The sequence below is a fragment of the Pinus tabuliformis genome, chromosome 5_1, assembly GCF_031772625.1.
Source record: "Pinus tabuliformis cultivar Carrire ecotype Pingquan chromosome 5_1, CPIR1, whole genome shotgun sequence".
Classification (NCBI taxonomy): domain Eukaryota; kingdom Viridiplantae; phylum Streptophyta; class Pinopsida; order Pinales; family Pinaceae; genus Pinus; species Pinus tabuliformis.
In genome coordinates, this window is record NC_142305.1 from 564,571,242 (window position 1) to 564,592,825 (window position 21,584).

Consider the following 21,584-nt stretch of genomic DNA (forward strand, 5'->3'; position numbering starts at 1 on the left):
AACTACAAGAGGAAAATGAATTGTTGAAAAAGCAACTACAAGAAAGGGAACCTCAAGGAGGAAATAAGTTGTCAATCTTGGAAGGACAGTAGAAAAAAGAGGGACCCCAGGCAGATAGTGAAGCAATAGAGAAATAACAATAAGAAGAAGAACCACAGATGATAGTGAAGCACTGATGAAACAGCAGCAAGAAAAAGAATCCCAGGCAGAAACTGAAGTGCTGATCTTGTAAAGGCAGCTACAAGAAAAGGAATCCCAACTAACCTGCATGGCCAGCAGGGAAACGGAGGCCTTGCAGTGCAGATAGCCAGCCAAATCATATGCATTGTATTGCAAAGATTAGTTGCTCCAATTCTAGATTAATACACCAACCTGGAGAGGCACAATACCATTTCAAAATTATGGCCAATTTATGCATTCATGTGATCACAACTTAGCCGAGGATAAAGCAAAGCTAGAAGAATTTTACCTACACAACATGGCACTTACTGACATGAATTTATGGGATCCGAATGCTGCATTGGGATATTTGCAGCTAATGGCTATGGCTTCTTCGATGAGCCATGAAGAAAAGAGAGGAGTGGAAATTCAGAAAATAATGGAAAAAGAGTTAAATGAACCCCTGATGATTAGAGCAGAACCAACGGAACCCTTGGATCTCATCTATGCCCACCAACACCTTGCAACCAATCCTTAGGTTTCCCCTGACTATGTTGACAGGCAAACCCAAGCTATTGCCCATTTCAAGGATATTGAGAGATTGTTTGGCGATGATTGCCTTCATCCCTGCATGAGAAGGTGGAATACATTGTCATATAGCCTAGGGATCAGCGAGTATCACTCCTGAACTAGAATGAGGGAAGCCATGAGGAGAGTGCCCCTATATAAGAAATCAATGCAAAACTTGAAAGCTAACTGGATTGGTCTTAAACTCAGTCCTCCACTGCTGCAGGACTGTTGGAAGGAGTTAAAGAGGAGGAAGAATAGAAACAATGGGAGGAAGTAGATAGGAAAGTAGGATTCCATGACAGAGAGGAAGACGTCACATTAGAGGCTCTGGATTTCAGGGAATCTGTGAGAGCTATTAAAGATGAAGATTTAGATTAGTTGCTCAGAAGATGAGCAACCCATTTAGCAGGGGTTGATGATAAGCCCCAGAAATAGGTAACTATATGGGCTCATTCTGCTTCTTATTTCGATTTAATCCACCAATCTCAGTAGTTTTGTGCATGTTTTTGAATATATTTATGTCAGTAGAGTGGATTGGGTTATTCACTTTGCCATGTAGTCTAATAAGTGTTTATTGTAATTTTTTTGGATAATTTTGGACAAGGACCAGGAATTTATGAGCAAAATGGCAGCCAAACTCGAGGAAATAGGGAAGAGGACTTGTAGGAAGGGTGTCTCCTTCATTAATGACCCCTTTCCTCAAATCCTCCATCAGCATCTTGGAGTACAAAGGTCCACATTGATGATTCCAAGGGGCAGCCAAGCAAGTCAAGTAGGACTATTGTTATATTTAGTTCTAGGAAGATGAGTTCCTTAATTTTAGGATGACTGTTGGGAGTCCCCATTCCTATAAATAAGAAGGCTTCAAGCCTCAGTAGGTTAGCCAGTTCTTAGTATATTTTTTCACTTTCGTGCAGCCTTGTACTCAGCTCATTTTCAAGATCTTTTGAAGACAGTTTATGTGATGTAACTACTATTTTTTTGATAAATGAAGATGGAACAATTTTTGAGCCAGTAATAATCCTTTCCATAGGGCTGAAGCTCTTGGGTTAGGGCCCAAACCAAGCTTCCCAACACCTCCTTTGTATATTGATACGTTTTCTTACTTCTATTCATGAGTTAATTTCTGTTGCATAGATTCATTTTGCTTTGATAGAATAGGTTGCTTTTGATGGTTAGCATAGTTGTTTTTGTTTCAGTTGCTCAGGTAGGTTGTTGCAGTGACAAAATAAGATTCAAAAGGCCACAATAGGCCCTGATCTCCTTTCTCCCTTCTTGGGACTATGATTTGAGGTCAAGCCACTATTGCTGCCACCAAAAACACAGTTTTTGCTCTTCCATGCAACTACTAGTGTGATAACTTGATTTGGAAAAGTTGATATTAGTTCAGATTCACTTGCTTATATCATTTTCTACTCTTTAACATAGTTCTCCACATGATTTTCTATTCATAAGTTACTGTTCAACATTTTTTCTGTTTGTAGGTCAAAAATTAGGCCAAGATAGAAAAAGCTCTATTTTCATGGTATAGTAGTTCTTCCTTTGATTAGATTTTGTGCAAATTTATTGTAGGACCTTCCAGCTCACCATCCATCCATGCAACAACCAGTTCCTACTCACTCCTCACATATTTCGTAGCTCATTTGCAACATTTCACCAATTTGCCCTAATTTCTGCGTTTTTCCATAAAGCTACTATCTTGCCCCTTGAACAAATCCAACCGTCTCCTTCATTCTTGATCCTTCCTTGAAAAATTATAGAACCCCCAACACCTTCATCCAGCCATAATTTCCCCTCTCCCATCAATTTTCCACCTTCAAACCTCCAAAAACCATTTTCGCCCTCCTCCTATAGATCCTCATGTAGATCCCGTGCAGCCTCCTATAGAATTCCTTGTGAGTGATTTTTCAAAGTATAATCACAATGGAAGTCTTCAGAATGGTACTAGGGGCTTCTTAGAACCCCTCCACACCTTCTTCACCTTCTGCAAAAGCCAACTCCATCTTCCTTTTCCACCAAACCTCTGCACAACCACAACTAGTCATATCTAGATAAATCACAAGCATAATAATTTCACATAAAAACACTCAAAAATACAAAAATATGTTTTCTTCTCATTTCTTTTTAGAATTAGCTTGAAAAAATTCAATTTACCTTTTTAGTAGTCAATGGCACTCATTTCATCAGTTTTGATCTCTTTTCCTACAACAGTAGGGTTAGTGGGTAAATTAGGGTTTGCTAGGGTTTGCGTTACATTTTAGTTTTCCTTCTCTTTCCGCAGGTAGAATAGCCTCTTCAGAGTTATTTTTCTTTCATCACAGTTGAAAGCTTCTTCTGAGAATTCATAGAAGTTGGCTTAAGCTCCTAGCAAACTTGCACCAGCTGATCAAGTGAAAGCCTGCAGTAAGAGCCAGTACTTGTGCATACAACATCGTCACTTCCAAGTTTGTTACAAACTACCGAGTTGATAAAAGTAAAGTAGGGAGCGCCAAGAGTTGCATCATTATTGCTGTAATACTGGTGCTCACCACATGCCAATGTGTTTGAGACTCCCAAAGGCCTCCCACCAATTTGTGATTATGATCATGTTATTCACTTGATTCTAGGAAGTGTTCCTCCAAACATTAGAACTTATCAATATCCCTATGCCTAAAAGAGTGAAATTGAATGTATGGTTGCAGAAATGCAAGAGGTTGGTATAATTCAACCAAGTCAAAGTTGTTTCTCTTCTCCAGTAGTTTTGGTGCACAAAAATTATGGATCATGGCATATGTATCTAGATTATAGGGACCTCAACAAGCTCACCATTAAAGATAAATTTCCCATCCCTGTTATTGATGAATTCTTGGATGAATTGCATGGATCAATTTACTTCACCAAGCTGGATCTTCATTCAGGATATCATCAAACTAGATTTAGGATTGAAGGCATTCTAAACATAACATTCAGAACTCATGAAGGTCATTATAAATTTTTGGTCATGCCTTTGGGCCTTACTAATTCATATTCCACATTTCAAGGTTTGATGAATTCCATTTTAAAACCCTTAGAAATTTTTTGTTAGTATTTTTTGATGATATACTAATCTACATCAAGTCTTGGAAGGAACATGTTCAACGTGTTGACAAGGTGTTCAAACTATTGTATGACAAACAATTATATGTAAAAACCTCCAAATTTTTATTTGGAGTACAAGAGGTGGAATATTTGGGTCATATTGTACCTCAAAAGGGTGTTAAGGTAGACCCTGTCAAAATTAAAGCCATTAAGGAATGGAAAGCCCACAACCTTAAAGAATATTTAAGGATTTCTTAGGTTGATATGGCATTATCGCAAGTTTGTTAAGAATTATGGGAGAATTGCAGCACCTTTAACAACATTACTAAAGAAATATGCATTTTCTTTGAGTCCGGAAGCAACTACGGCCTTTCAACATCTTAAAGAGGAAATATGACAAGCACCAGTCTTAGCTATGCCAAACTTTACAAAAACCTTAATTTTGGAATGTGATGCCTCAAGAAATGGACTTAGTGTTGTTATAATGTAAGAAGGAAGACCCATTGCTTTTGAAAGTTATCCAATCAAAGGAAAGTGTTTACACATTTATGAGAAGGAAATGTTGGAAATACTACATGCACTAAAGAAATGGTGGCCTTACCTAATGGGAAGACAACTCAAGGTAAAAAAATATCACAATAGTCTTAAATAATTTTTGGAACAAACATTATCTTTAGAAGAGAAAAAATAATGGGTCACAAAAATGTTAGGTTACGACTTTGAAATCATCTACAAAAAAGGAAAGAAAAATGTTGTTGTAGATTCACTCTCAAGAAAGGATGTAGATTTGGAAGCATTTCTCTGTGCCATTTTTGTTATCCAACCTGATTAGATAACTGAAAAAAGGGATGAATTTAAGAATGAAAAAGTGGTGTGGACACTTCTTCAAAATTTGCAGCAAGATTCTAGTACATCAGATACATTTACAAAGATCACTTATATCTCTATAAGAATTCCCAACTCAAACAAAATATTCTTTTGGAATTGTACACCTCCCCCTTACGAGGGCAATTAGGATTTTTAAAAACTTACCATAGGTTCAAGAATGATTTTTTTTTTGGATGGCCTTAAATCTTATATTCAAATATTTGTGGTAGAACATTTGGTTTGTCTATGAAATAAAGTTGAAACAATTAATATCCTGAGTTTGTTATAAGCTTTATCCATTCCAAGTCAACGTTGGGAGGAGATCTCAATGTATTTTATCACAGGTTTACCCATGTATGAAGGAAAGAGTGTCATCATGGTGGTAGTTGACATACTTACCAAGTATGCACACTTTTGTGCATTATCTCATCCTTTTAAATCCAGCATAGTTGTTACTACATTTATGGAAACAATTCAAAAGCTACATGGAAACCCAAATGTTATTATGTGACAAAGATCCCATTTTCACTAGAAATTTTTGGACCTCACTAAAGATTCCACAAGGGAGGATGAGAAATTTATACATAAGCATTTAAAACTACTTAAGCGCTGAGGACAAAATGTTTTGGAAGGAGAGGGGCATGCTATATCCCTATAATACTAGTGTGCAATCCCCTTATATTTATTGTTAGTGTAGCCCCCTATTGTTATTGTTGTACCCATATAGCCCCCATATTGTTATTGGTGTGCCCCGTAGAAGCACACTATTGTTACTGTTGTGCCCTTACATTATTATTATTATTATGTAGTCTTTGCTTATATTATGACCTCTTAGAATCCTATATATACCAAGGAGATCTTTCCATTTGTATCATCCAAGAATTATTCATTTATGTAATGTAAAGGAGCTTCCCCGTTGAAGAGGATAATTTGTAAGTCATTGATCTATCTTTTTTGTGAGCTGGTTGCATAACATGCATAAAAAACATTATACAAAATACCATGATTATTATTTTGAAATTGATTTCAAGGCCATTCAAAAACCCTATTTTCCAAGAGTATATCTCCAATTTTATAGTAAATCAAAATATGAGACTTTCATGGATGTGCCTTGAGATATTTCTTCAATATCTTCAAAATTTCACAATCTAGTTCTTCACATAAATAGAATTGTAGAAAAAGTTTCAATATCACTCATTTAAAAAGAGTTTTAGGACCTTTTAAAAACCCTAACTTCCACATGGTATATCTCTAGAATTTTAGTGAACTAGAATATGAAACTTATGTTACAAGTACCATGTGACGTTTTCTTGATTTTCTTTAAATTTCATGTGTTGAAATATCTTAGAATAGAAACTATAGTGAAAATCATGAAATGACTCATTTGAAACACGTATCGACATTAATCACAAACCCTAATTTCAACAGTGTGTATTTGAAGTATAGTAAAGAAAAAATTAAAATTTTAAGAGATGTTCCCTTTGATCTCTTCTAAACATTCTCAAAAATTTACCATTTGAAGCATCTTAGAAAGTAATGTTATATTAAAAATGCCAACATGACTCATTCAATCCATAAATTATAATATTACACAAACGCACACTTTCCTTTTGATACTTTCTCCTTTTATACATTATCATAACCCTTCTTGAAAATACATGTCCATTCATAAGACACGTCAATTCATTAATTAAATAATTATTCCCATTTTATTTCACTTTTTCGAATACCATGGTAAAATAGCATGGCTTCCCAAACCATGGGTTTGAAACCACCCTTTCAATTTTTTACTTTTTTTACATAAATTCACTTTACACATTTTCCTTGTAAGTTCAGTTTTTATTTTGACTTCACCTCTTTAAGAGCATCCCCATTTTAATATACTTGGATAAGTACATATAATGTAAATGATATAACACTGTTGTCATCAATAACAACAATTTGTTCAACATTGGCCCGACATCAACCAGGATATAAAAAAAGTTTGTCAAGTGTTATAATATTTTTTGTTAGCAAAAGAAACAAGCTATAAGACATGGTTTTATACTTTATTACGAGTACTATAGAGGCCCTAGGAAGATGTAACTATGGACTTAATTTTGGTACTATCAAGAACATAAAAAGGTCACCATTTTGTGATGGTTGTAGTAGTCATGTTTTCAAATATGGTACATTTCATACCATGAAAGCAAACCAATGAAGCTGTTGAGGTTATTATTTTATTCTTCTAAGAAATTATGATATTACGTGGACTTCTTAGAGGTATCAATTTTGATAGAGATATTAGATTTCTTGGGAATTTTTAAAGGGTATTTTGGAAGAAAATGGGTTCCAAGTTGTTGGATAGTTTCACATACCATTCAAAAATGGACAGACATACCAAGGTGGCTAATAGAAGTCTTGGAAATTTGCTAAGGAATTTGAGTGGGAAAAATTAGGTCAATGGGATTTAGTTTTGGCACATGCTAATTTCATTTACAATGACTCAATAAATAGATTTGTTGGAAAGAATCCATTTCATATTGCTTATGGTAGTTCACCAAGAGGACTTTGGATTTGGTTAAGTTTCCAAATTTGGAATATAGAAGGAGTGTTGATGAAAATGATTTTGAATAGGACATAAAATAAAAGCATGTGTAAGGAAAATAGAAGATTCAGTAGAGAAATGCACAATATAAGAAAAGGATAAATATAAAAAGGAAGAAAAATGATTTTGAAGAGGAGAGATGGTAATGGAACATTTAATGAAAAAACAATTTCCCAAAGGTAGATATAATAAAATCATGTACAAAAAATTTGACCATGTTGAGTCTTGAAGAGGACTTTCTATAATGCTTATAAGTTGGAATTTGACATTTATTTAATATTCAATATTGTTTACTTGTACGAATTTCATGAAGGGGAAAAGGATGGTGAAGGAGGTGCCATAGATGTGAAGAATAAACAATTTATCATCAAGGCAACTAATGAATTAGAGCAGGTACTAGTGAAGAGGGTTAGCAAGACCACCTAAAGCAAGGAGTATTATGAGCATCTGGTTATGTGGGGGGAAATAGGTTCTAAGGATGCATCATGGGTTTCTAAAGAAGAGTTGGCACACCTACAAGGACCTTCATCCTCTAGAATAGTTATAATTGACTCCACATGAGTTGAATATCATATTATTCCTACCAATGTTTGATGTAATATAACACTTAGCCAAATGAAATATGGAATCAAATGATTTCAATTAGTAGCTTACTAGATGAAATAGGAGTGTTGCAGCACCATTCTATTTTTCCATTGCTACAAAACTATTTTGTTGTTACATTGTTGTGACACCATTGTTGTGAGACTATTGTTGCAACACCATCTTGTTCTTACATTGTTGCGGCACCATTGCCATGGAAATGTTGTTGCAACAACACCTTGTTGTGACACTGTTGTGGTACAATTTCTATGACACTACTGCAACATGACCTTACTATTACATTGTTATGGAACCATTGCAACAACACCACCTTAGAGTGATGTCCAATATTGTTTTTGTGTTACAACTTTACTAAACATTGTGGGTCTTGATTACAACAATTTCATTTGTATTAAATGGTTCATGGAGATTTGGGACTACCTGTGTGAAGAAGTAATGATCAACTGTGGAATCAAAAAAATAAGTTATGATTAGATGGGAAACCAGATGAGGAAACCATTAGGAATAAAATCATAGATAAATAAAGTTAAAATGAATGTGGAAATAAAACATAGAATAAAACAATACGAAGGAAACAACAATATATGTGGTTCACCCAATTTGGGTTATATCTATGGAGAAATAACCAATCTCTCCTTTTATACGAGCCAACAAAATGAACGGATTGCAACCAATATCATATCCACTGCAACCTCTTCTTCTCTGTGGCATGGTATCCTCCCTCCCAATTACAATACTCTCTCAATATTACACAACTATAATAGAATTCCCTCATAAAAGGAGGGTTTCCTTCTAGGGAAAAAAAACCCTAAAATAAAATTTATCATCATATTTGTGACCTAACGATGTATGGTCCAAATTGACCATGAAAATAGAAATATTTCACAAGGAAAATTTTCTAAAATTTTCTCCTTGGTGGCACCATCCACAAATCCTAATTTTGGGTGTTCCAAAGGTTTGTTGCCCCGATGGCCCCAGACCCCTTGGTGAAAATAGTATGGGGAAAGCCTCCCTACACCCCACATTAGGATATGGGGCCCAAACATGGATAAAAACAAGACCTTTGAATCAAGAAAATATCCAAATTCCATAACCAATTGGAATAATGATTTCTTGGGGAGTGGAGCCACCATGAATGTTCAACATATGTAAGAATGCTTGATAAACTAGGAAATAACTAGGGAAGTTGAACCATTGTGACAAATTAGCCTTTTGGTCATTGTTTAGAGGCATTGAGTAGACAAGAGAAAAGGAGAGCTAAGGAAGTTGGAAAAAAGAAAGGAAAAAAGGAAAGAAAGAAGAAGAGCTTGAGACACTGAAACATGAAGGAGCTCGCATACTTGGAAAAGGATGTCGGAACTTCAAATAAAATAAAATTTGTTGAACCTGGTGTGAAATAGATAGCACATATGCTAAAATATAACACATATAACAATTGTACACTAATTATAAGAATAAATTCATGTGTATGTGAATACACAATGAAAAAAATGTTAATCTCTTATCTTGTCTCTTCTGAATTTTTCTCAATTTCATTTTTATATGTGTTAATTTTTACTTATGTCGCATTCACATTAACATACTAGTAACTTTACTTTCCATAAGTGGAAATTAAATTCTTGTCATAATTATATACATAAAATCATCCTACATCATATATTAACATAATAAAATAATAAAATCTAACATAATATGATACAATAATTCTAACACATTTAATTTATTGTAATTTAAAATAATTTTTAATATATAATAATGCCATTCCCAACTTAACTCTTTATATAAATTTAAACAAACCTTTTAACTTTCCAAGATACTTATATCTACATTCTCAATTTTCTACATTCTAAAAACTCATACAATATAATTTTAGGAATGTTATAATTATGAATTTAATATAACTTAAACAAAATATATATATTTATTTTAAATGATAAAAATATAAAAAATAAAATAAAAAATCATAAATATACCTAAATACCTAAATATATCCAAATACCCATTCTATAAAAAGATTTACATAATATTATAAAAACAATCTGATGACAATGTTCTATAAATGAAACGCGAGCATACTTAAGTGGTAAGGATATCCACGAGGTTTAAAGATTTCTTACCACATGTAAAACTAATTACACAACCATGACATTTAAAAAAAATTGAGACCCGAAGTTACTGCTTTAAGTTACTGCTTTATTAACAACTGCCCATGGGTCTCTATTCTACCCGTTCGAATCACAACTGGTTAATTCTGATGCTGCTTTTCGCCTTACGTGCAGCGTTCAATCTACAGTTTTCATCACACCCAGTTCTTACCAATAGCACTCAGTTCTCGAATCACCTAGTTACCAAATAATAGAATGGTGATCAACCAATGTTTGCAAAATCAAGTGGCATCATAATGGTGAAAATCCTTATCTTAAAAGTGGTTTAATTTTTCATATTACTATTATCTTTATTTACAAAATTACTCGTGAGTATTATAATTACCAATCAATGAGATGAATATTTTAATAATTAATTATATTTTAATATATATGTTTTTAAATCAAAATTAATACGAATATTTTTTTTAAATAAAAAAAATATGATAAAAAAATAATATAAATAAAAAATATTTTAATAAAAAAATAAAAATAAAAATGAATAAAAATAAAATTTGAAATAAATAAATAAATAATGCTGGTTAAAAATAATTTAAATTTTATGTGGCAGGTATCTTTTGTAAGGATGTTTGGCCATTATAGTGGGAATAAGCAACTCAAAAAAATCATAAATTTTCTAATTATGAGTGGGGGCATTAAGATTGCTCGAAACAACATCATTTTCCAAGAAAAAACAATAACTTTTGAAAATGTGGCCACTCAAGTTTTAGCTACTTATGATTTGATTTGTGATATTATGTTTTCCACATGCCACAGAATGTAACACCAAAAGTAGTGGATCACTCCCATCCATGGGCATATTTTTATGGGCCTTACTTTACTGAACGCAATTGCACGGGTATAGTTCTATATATAAATGAAATTCACTTGATTAAACTTCAAGGTGAGCTTGGCAGTGGCACCAATAATTATGTTGAATTATACAATCTAAAGTTTTTTCTTTTTTTTGTTACAAAAAAGGGTGGTAGAAAACTTCAGATTTTTTAGGACTTTGTTGTTGTTATAAATTGACTTTATGGCGTCGCCACATGTCACATGGTCACACTATTCCCATTTTGATGAGACCATGGAATTAAAAAGTGATTTTGATTAGATTTCTTGTTATCATATCTATAGGAAGAGGAATACCACAACTGGTGCCCTTTCTAAGGCAAGCGTGGAACAAAACTTGGGTTCTTGGAAGATCATGGAACAGTCTAGAGACACACACTATGAGTACTGCCACTGACCTTTTATAGAAGAACTGCAACTAGAGATTTGATCATGTTTTGATGACATATATGTCTTTTGATTTTTTTTCTTCTCTGAGAAATTTCATGGATGGTAGTAAGCTTTTCATTTTCAATATTTATTATATAAGTGATGCAATTATCACACAATACTTTGGAAAAGGCTGGACAAACCTTATATTCTTTTTTGTGGACGGTTAAATGATTTTAAACATCCATTTTTAATGCATCTTTGTGCATATGCAAAATGTAATTTTTAGGACTATTAATGAAAATTACATTTTTTCTTAGGAAAGAAAATAAAAAATAAAACAAACTCATTTCAATAAAAATTAAGTGATTTTCAAATGCTAAAAACATTTCTCTTACCATCAAACATTAGAGAAATTTTGAGGTCTAAAATGGACCCCCTAAGGAATATTATAAAATAATATTGGAAATAATAAAATAAAATTAGATTACATCATCAAAATTTAGAGAGAAAAAATGAAAAAACTACTTTCTCAACTTGTTTTTTTAACTTATATTTCTATGGTTTTACTCAAATTTTGAGTGGGAGAACTCCTTAGATGCAAACTTTAATTCCTCATCCAAGGAGTACCCATGTTGCATACTTTCGATGGTCCCTGCTACACGAAAAATGAGAAATACACGAAAACACACGATTGCAATAATATTTTCATGTATTTCTCATTTTTCTTGTAGTGGGGTACATTGAAAATATGTTGCATGGGTACTCTTTGGATAAGGAATTAAATTTTGGATCCAACAAGTGCTCCTACTCGAAATTTGAGTAAAAACGTAAGGAGATAAGTTGAAAAAATATATTTTTATCTTTTATTTTTTATTTTTCAATATTTTTACCTTTTTATTTTAAAAAGGTAAATCATTCCGCAGGGTTAACATCATCATGTTGAATATGTTAATTTCTTTTAGTATTAGTCTAATTTATTAAATTTTAAAGTTAATTTCATAGTTTTTGGTATATTTTTTTTATAATTTTGTAATAGATAGAATGTAAACATATTTATATTCTAAGTGAGAATTTAATTTTACATTACTTAAATTGAATTTCCTGTTAGGATTGTTAGAGTAAACTTGACTTGCTCAAGTTATGAGTAGTTTCGGCCTTGCTCCCATGGTTTTTCTCATGGTATTAATGTAATAATGGTATTGCTATGAAATGTAGCCTATTTATAGAAAACAAAATAGTGATTATTTGTATTACTGGTCACCACCATCTCTCTTAGTGTTATGTGATCCTAACATTTGGTATCAAAGTTGGCACATGATCCTAACGAGTTGGAGTGTCGAGAATCAAAGACATGGTTGTGCACTGTTATTGTGGTAAAAATGCAGTGCAAATTGGTGCTAAGTCCATATTGATGCGAACTTGAACAGGAATGCAACAACTTACAAAGATAATCATAAACAGAGAGATGCGACAGAAAACCACTTCATTCCATTAATGGAAAAATACTGAACTATGCTTACAAACATAATGGAAATAGGATAGCTCGGGCAATGGTATCTTATCTCTGAGGAGAGATGTGATGGCTACATGCCTCTGAATTGTGTTACAATGAGGCTCAAAGGCCTATTTATTATTGAGAAACAATGGAAAACCCTAAACATCCAAAACCCTAACCCTAGGAGATGAAGTGGCAAAACTGTGGGCCCCGTTTGGGTAAATTGGTACATCAACTTCCGGGGGTCGTAACTTTGGCATACGATCTCCGTTTGGCTATCATAATACCTTGTTTCAAATATCTCGAAGAGAAGGCTAAGAACAAATTGGCAAGCCAGTTTGGACGTTTTCAGTCTCTGTGTTTTCCTAAAAAATGTCGTTTAGGGCCTCAAAACAGCTTCGGATGTTCAGGACTTGAAAAACTACCAAAAATAGTAAATTGTGCTACAAGTAAGGAAACTGAAAAACTGAAAGAGACAATGTTGGGGGTCCAAGTGGAATATTAAAGTGGCCACCAATATCGACCCAGATCATTCCTCCCCCCTTAGGAAGCAATGGTCCCCATTGTGTTGAGTGCCTTCATGAGATGGGGAAACTTCTGCTGAACTTGGTCCCTGGTGAGCCACTTGCCTTGGTGAGGGAGTTGACCAGCTTTGAGAACCCTATATAGTTGGATCTTCTTCTGGCGAGTGCTCTTGATCAGTGTGTCCATGATCCGATGAGTGGTGGCCTGTTCCATGCAGGCTTGGTTTAGCTCTGTTGGTGTGAGTTGTTTTACAATGTGAGATGTGTCCAACAATGGTGGGAAGTATGATCGAAGGCGATCTACATTGAACACTAGGTGTAGACCAAGGAACGGTGGGATGTTGAGCTCGAAGACATTTTCATCAACGACGTTGGTGATGGTGTATGGCCCATATCGGAGTGGGCGAAGATTGCGGTGGGGCCCAGAAAGGGGCTCTTTCTACAAATGAAGCCAAACTTTTCTACCCACCTGGAACTCGTGCGGCACTTGATGGTGATCATGACATTGCTTGTACTCAGCATTAGATCTGTGAAATATATCATGGACCTATTGGCGAATGTGTTGAATACACTTAATGAAGTGGTTAGCCCTTTCAGCTTTAGACTGCATGTGAGCCGAATCTACCTGAGTGGTTGTAGATGGTATGGCCACATCGATGAGGCATAATGGCTAAAATCCCAACCCTACCTGAAAGGGGTTGTGGCTTGTTGAGCTGTGGAGAGCTCTGTTGTAGCTGTGTTGGACATAGGGGAGACTTTCATCCCTTGTGCATGGATTCTTTGAGTTGTACATGCTCAAAATGTGTACGATCATTCAGTTGACAACCTCTGTTTGGCCATTAGTTTGGGGATGGAAAGTAGTGGACTTAGTGAGTTTTGTATGCATCAATGACTAGAGACTTGACCAAAATGCACTCAGGAATCTGTTGTCTATATCTAAGATAATGGACTATGGGATCCCAAAGTGTACCCACACTTGCTAAAAGAAGAGTTTAGTAGTGGCCTCTATTGAGATGCTCTTCTTGCAGGCCACCATGATGGCCATCTTAGAGAATTTGTCCATGACCTCGAAAACGCAATTGTTGCCATGCTTAGTAGATGGAAGGCCCGACATATAATCCATGGAGGCAGGTTTCCAAGGTTAGTTAGAAGTAGGTAGAGGATTATTTAGACCTTTCTTCTTGATGATTGGTTAGGTAATGGCATAGGCGGTGTAGGACCTAATGTACTTCCCAACATCCTCATGAAGTTTCGACCAATAAAAATACGTTTGTAATACCACCAATGTTTTCTCTACTCTGAAATGTCCAGCGACCCGACTGGAGTGCGCCTCCTAAATCATCTTGGCACACTCTCTTGAAGGAACACATATGTGTCGCAAGTGGCATAATAGTGATTCATGAAGCTGAAAATTTGGAACTTTTTTCCCTTCCAGGAGTGTCTGGTATATGCTACTTAATTCTAGGTCGCTCTTGTAAACATGGGGTTACCCTGATGCCTTGTGCCCACATGAGTTGAGCACAGTGATTAGTGCCATGACCGGTGGTCTGATGAGGTAATCAACAACATTATTGGTGTTGCCCTTCTTATACTTAATGTTCAAATGGAACTGTTGCAGATAGGTGGACCATTCTGATGGAGATTGTTCTGCACCCTACCTTATGTCTATATGAACTATAGAGGTTGATGGTCCGTGTGGATGACCCTTTCCTTCCTCAGAATGTAATGTTTCCATTGATGACAGGCCTGCACAATGGAATAAATTTCTTTTTCTTAGGTGGGGTACTTTCAGGCTATCTCTGGAAGTGTGTCACTATGGTAAGCCATTGGATGCCCATGTTGAGTAAGAACTACCCCAATAGCATAGTTGGAGTCATATGTCTCAATCTAAAATGGTTGTTGCAGGTCTGGTAATGTGAGCACTGGTGCATAACAGAGGCCATTCTTCAACTCAGAGAATGCTCGCTACTGGATTTCCAACCAAAAGAACTTTTCTTTTTCTCCTCTCTTGGTGACTTGACCTAAAGGCTAAGTGATATGAGAGAACCCCAACACGAACATACAGTAGAAATTGGCAGGACCCAAAAAGCTGCAGAGCTATGTTAGAGTGGTTGGGGCTGGTCAATCTTGAATGACTTATGCCTTGGATGGGTCCACATGTACACCCTACTCATCAATGATGTACCCAAGATATTGAACTTGGGTCAGGCCAAAGGTGCATTTCTCCAAGTTAGCACAGAGCTTGTGTTGTCGAAGTGTTTGAAGGACCTTTCGAATATGGTGTAGGTGTTCTTCCCAACTTTGGATGAAGATGAAGATGTCATATAAACACACCACCACAAATGCATTGGTGAAGGGCCACAAGATGTCTTCCATCAGTCTCATGAAGGTTGCAAGCGTGTTCGTCAATTTGAACGGCATGACCAACCATTCGAAAAGGCCCTCCTTGGATTTGAAGGTAGTCTTCCACACATTGGAGGGTTTGATAGGTACCTGGTGATAACGTGACTTCAAATCAATCTTGCTGAAATATTTGGCCCCCTTGAGCTGGTCTAGAAGGTCATCAATCTGTGGAATCGGGTACCTATTCTGGAAAGTGATCTTGTTCAGTGCGCAATAGTCAATGCAAAATCTCTAGGTCCCATCCTTCTTTTGTACAAATACAATCACGCTTCCACAGGGTGATGATCTTGGCCTGATCTACCATTTCTGTAGTTGTTCCTGAATTTTCCTCTTGATCTCATCGTTCTCAAGAACAGAGCGTCGATAGGTTGATCCATTGGGTAGAGGTGCACTCGGGGTCAGATCGATGGAGTTCATGACCTGACAGTGCAGAGGTACCCATGTCGGTGAGGCGAAAATGTCCCTATACTCATCCATGACCTTGTCCATTTGTTTTTGTTGTGCAGAGGAGCCCTGCCTAGAAGCTGTGGCCATAACCTTCTTCTTGCCTTGGGGGTGAATCATAAGGAAAATGAATTTCTTGTTCTGGGAAATGATCTTACTGCATTTCTTTGCAGTGATCAAAGAGATGGTGGTATGCAGGGCTACCTCCGGTATCCTGTACAACTTATTAGCCAAAGTAATAATCATAGAGTGAGGTCTAGATTCATATACAACATGTCGCTTCCACAAGTATGGTTGTCCTAAAAATACATCAAAAACTTCAAGAGTAGCAATGTCACACAATACCTCATTCGTGAAGGGCTTGGTGCTATAGGTAAGGAGACACTGGTGGCTAACACGAAGATCTTGTCCTTGGTGAAGCCACCCAATGGTGTACAACTATGGATGTGTTGTAGTCTTTAGGCCTAGCTGCTTCACTCCTTCTGTAGAAATGAGGTTCTTTTGGCTCCAGCTGTCAACAATGAACTGTAGTGGAGAACCCTTCACCCACATTTGTGAGTGGAAGAGGCGTTCACCCTCCTCTGGAACTTCAGGCTCAATTTTTTGGATCTTTATGGTGGCCATGGTGGCACTAGGCTCCACATCAATGATCTACTTCCCTTTGTCAGTCCACTTATTGGGTTCTGATTCAGAGTCAAAACCTACATATGGTTAAGAAGCCTTCATCTCGGCCACCAGTGAATGCTTGGCCCAATACTCACTTTTATTGTGAGTGGAGCTCTTATGAAACTCACACCATTTTCTTGTGTCCTTCTTCGTCTTGATGGTGTGTTCTTTGCTTGCGGTTTCGGTAGGTTGTCTTAGGTACCCTCGCCTTGGCTTGGTCCCTTGTTCTCAAGTTTGGGGGCATCTTCTCCTTGCTTAGGATTCGTAGCTCCAAAGTCCTGCTTCTTCTGTTTAAATTTCTGCTCAATCTTTACAACGTACCGATATGCCGTGGTGAGCGAGGAAATGTCCAGGAACTTCATGTTGTCCTGGATGTACTTGTGTAGACAACCACGGTACTTGAACACCAACTGCTGCTCCATATCATTGATACCCAGCATCGTGCAAAGGGTATGGAAAGTATTTGTGAACTCTGCCACATCTTGGTCCCTTCCCTGTCGTAGCATGGTCCACTTTATGAATTTATCTTCATAGCTCCCGACAAAGTAATACTGTTCCTTGATGGAATATGGGAAAAAATTCCAAGTGGGTGTAGTTGAAAACAATGAGGATTCACTCTCGTCCTTTTGTTCACAAAAGGTTTCCCACCAGTCCTTGAGGTGTGAGGTGGCTTTGAGAAGTGAAAATGTAATCTTTTCCTGTTTGGAAAAGTCATGAACTGAAAAATATCCTTCGAATAGATTTAACCATTTGTCTACGATGTCTACATCTATCAAGCCTTCGAATACGGGAATATCGGTGTTAACTTGTACCTTAAAAGGAGAGGCACCTCTAGAGTGGCTGCTAAACGAATATGCATCACCTGTGGCAATTCGGTGAAGGATCTGAGCAAAGTTATCCATCATCACGTCCCTCTGTCACTTGAGAGCTTCTTCGATAAAATTTTTGAAAGGATCTCTTGGCCCCTCATCTTTCTTTTCTTCTACCATGGGATGTCATTGGGTTTTGCGAGGTTGATCCTGCAATGTTTCAACCAGATTGAGCCCTAATTCCTTATACCTTGACCTCGTTGCAGAAGTGAAAAGAAAAACAGAGAAAGAGAATACTTCTATGATACCACTAATCCGAACTTAAACATGAATGCAACAGCTTACAATGATAATCATAAACAGAGAGATGCAGCATAAAAAAACTTCATTTCATTAATGGAAAAATACTAAACTATGCTTACAAACAGAATGGAAATAAGATAGCTTGGGCGATGGTAGCTTATCTTTGAGGAGAGAAGTGGCAGCTACATGCCTCTGAACTGTGTTACAATTAGGCTCAAAGAGCTATTTATTATTGAGAAACAATGGAAACCCCTAAACATCCAAAACACTAACCCTAGGAGATGAAGCTGCAAAACTATGTGCCCCGTTTGGGTAAATTGGTACATCGACTTCCTGGGGTGATAACTTTGGCATACGATTTGTGTTTGGTTATCACAATACCTCATTTCAAATATCTCAAAGAGAAGGCCAAAAACAAATGGGCAAGCCAGTTTGGGACATTTTAGGTCTCTTAGGTTTCCCTAAGGACACCATTCAGGGCCACAAAACAGCTCCGGCAGTTCAGGACCCGAAAAACTACCAAGAAATGTAAAGTGCGCTACAATTAAGGAAACCGAAAAACTGAAAGAGACAGTGTTTGGGGTCCAAGTGGGATAGGAAGGTGGCCACTCATATCCACCTGGATCACATATGCTTATATGAATGAAATGCTAAGAATATCTTCCATGGATTTGGAAACTCCATGAAAAAAAAGCAATGTAAAATAGATTTGGCCTTGAATGATTAGTTTTGTGGGATTGAGTTGACAAATAAAGCATGGCATATGATGCACTAAATTGGCCTTGAACAAATATTTTTGCAGGATTGTGTTGACGAATAAGGAATGACATATGATGTACCAGTGCAGGTTGTCATTCTTAGTAATGAAGGAAATGAAATTGATTGCAAGCTTGTTAGTAGCCATGATGGTTAGGTTGTGGAGCTCTGACGAAGACAAATTGAGGGCACAACAATGGTTAAGATGACTCAGGGATTGCATAACCCTACAGTGGTTTAGGCCCAAATATATGCTTGAAGGAGTAAATTTCAGAGTGGCAAAGTGTTTTACGCTTTTCTTCAAGCTATGAAATGTGAAGAACCATTATGGGTAGGTTTGAGTTTGCACGAAGAAGTTTCTCCACCTACCAAGTGCAGCGGTTACTCAAATTGTATAAGACACAATGTGACAATGTTGAAATAAGTACATTTTAGAGGAGGTAAGAAAGGTTCTAGTAGATGATGAAGCGACACTTGCCGAGTCTAAAAATTTGTTCTGTACTCTATATATGTGTTGATTGGTTCATAAACAATGGTAAATCCAATGGAAGAGTGCATATATTTAATGGAAACCAAAGATATTAGGCACTTTTAAGCCAAAGACAAAATAAATAAATAGAAATCAAAATGTAAAACTACATCGCAAAATTTAGCCAAAGGAAAATAAAAGTTTGAAGAATAGAAAATGCCATGGATTCAAAATTTGTCAATGCCATTTTCTGGAATCTATTCAAGGCTAATCAATGTATGGATCTCTTAATATAGAAGGAGAAAGAGATATGGTATGCACAAGAGAAATAAAAGAATGGAGATGGAGTTGAGATTGCTAAAGTTTAATGAAGGAGATAGTGTCTAATGAGTGAGCACCCTAAGATTTTTGGTCCAAAAAACTCATTTCTCTAGGAAGCTGTAAGACATGATGTTCATATATACATGATGTGTGGAGTACACATGGTTATAAGGCCTTAAGAGCTTGCTCATGCATACATGTAGTGCAGAGGTGCATATACTCATCAAGTTGTGGAATAGGCCACTTGGAGAGGTACTAGGGTGGTAGGTGTATTAGTATATTGGTTTGAGGAGGGGGAATGTGAAAACTTAGATGAGATGGTTGATGAATGGGACAAGGTCAATCTCCTAGAGTCATGTTTAAGGGGGGGATTGTTAAGGTTGTTTGAGTTACCAGTGGTTTTGAGCTCCAAATATAGAAGCACCCATTTCTTTTCACATGGTATTTATCTATGATGTAGCTTATTTATAGGGCAAAAAACTCCATGGTTGTTTGTCTTGTTGACTAGTGAGATCAAACAAGGTTGTCTTTAGATACTACTCTCTCGATACTTTGTGATTCTAAATCTAATGAGATGGTTAATTATTGGGAATAGGTCAATCTTGGGAGTGAATTTTAAGGGGTGATTGTTAGGGTTGTTAGAGTAAACCTGACACGGTCAAGTTACCGGTAGGTTCACACTTATACGCACCCATAATTTTTTTCATGGTATTGATGTGAAATGTAGCCTATTAAAAAACAATGTCTTTAGATGCCACCATCTCTCTATACGTTATGTGATACAAACATTTTCAAATATACAAATAATTTTGACACCATAAAAAACATTAAATAATTTAATAAATGTAGTCGTCGTCATTTGGATAGATTTGACTATGTCAACAAAATGATTGACAATCTCTCTAATAGTGGTTTTTACATCAAGCTTACATAGAATCCCATTTAGTTTGTTTCTAAGGATGTAGCGGTAGCCATTAAGTTGAATCTGTCTCTCAATCCCCTTTCCAGAATGCTTATTGAAAGCAATGCCCTCACCCCTAGAATCTATGGCCTTCTTAAGATTCATAAATATGGGGTCCCCTTGAGACCTATTGTTATCACAATACGTGGACCTACTTATCTCCTAGCTAAATTCTTAGCTCTTAAGCTTAATCCTCTTTTGGGTCGCACTGGTTCCTATGTGAAGGACTTTGCATCCTTTTTTAAAGAATGGAAGGATGTGAGGCTGGACCCAGGTGATCTGCTTGTTATTTTTCACGTTGTTTCCTTATATACCAAATTCCCATTCAAGAGACCATTGATTTCATAAGTCAAATCACTGGCAAGGACACTGCCAAATTGGTTGGCCTCTTCCTCACCTCAACTTTCTTCAGTTTCTAGGGTCAATTCTATGAGAAAACATGTGGTGTTGCTATGGGTTCCCCTCTTTCCCCTATTGTTTCTAACTTATTTATGGAAGATTTTGAGTTCAAGTCCTTATCCTCAGCTAAATTTCTCCCTAAGAAGTGGAAGAGGTTTGTTGATGACACTTGCACCATCTCACCCCACGATCATGAGAAGTTGGATCTGTTTCTAAACCACCTTAATTCTCAATCTGAATCCATAAAGTTCAGGATGGAAGTTGAGGTGGATGGATGCATTCCTTTCCTTGACATTCTCCTCTATAGAATGAATGATGGCTCCGTTTCTCACCAAGTTTTTCACAAAAATACTCACACGAAACGATATCTTCATGCTAGCTCTCATGATTTTCCTGCTAAAAAAATTTGGTGTTCTCAACACCTTGGCTACATGGGTTCTGAGAATCTTTGATGACGACCACCTAGAGGAGGAGAAATCTCATCCCATTGAAGTTTTTAAAAATAATGGGTATAGCAAAAGTCAGAGCCTCAAGGCCTTTTAAAGATCCTGTAAAGGACATAGAGTTAAAATTGCTCATGTTGATCCTAACTCGAAGGTTCATCTCCCGTTTATTCAAGGGACCACAAAGAGTATTGCCCATATCCATAGAAGGAATAATGTTTCCCTCAAACCTCTAAGGACCATTAGAAATTCTCTTGGCTCGGTTAAGGACCTTATCAACCTGAAGGACATGAAAGGATTTTACCTGGTTCCATGCTCCTGTGGTATTCCTTATATTGGAGAAATGGGTCGAGAAATTAACCAGAGGATCCATGAGCACG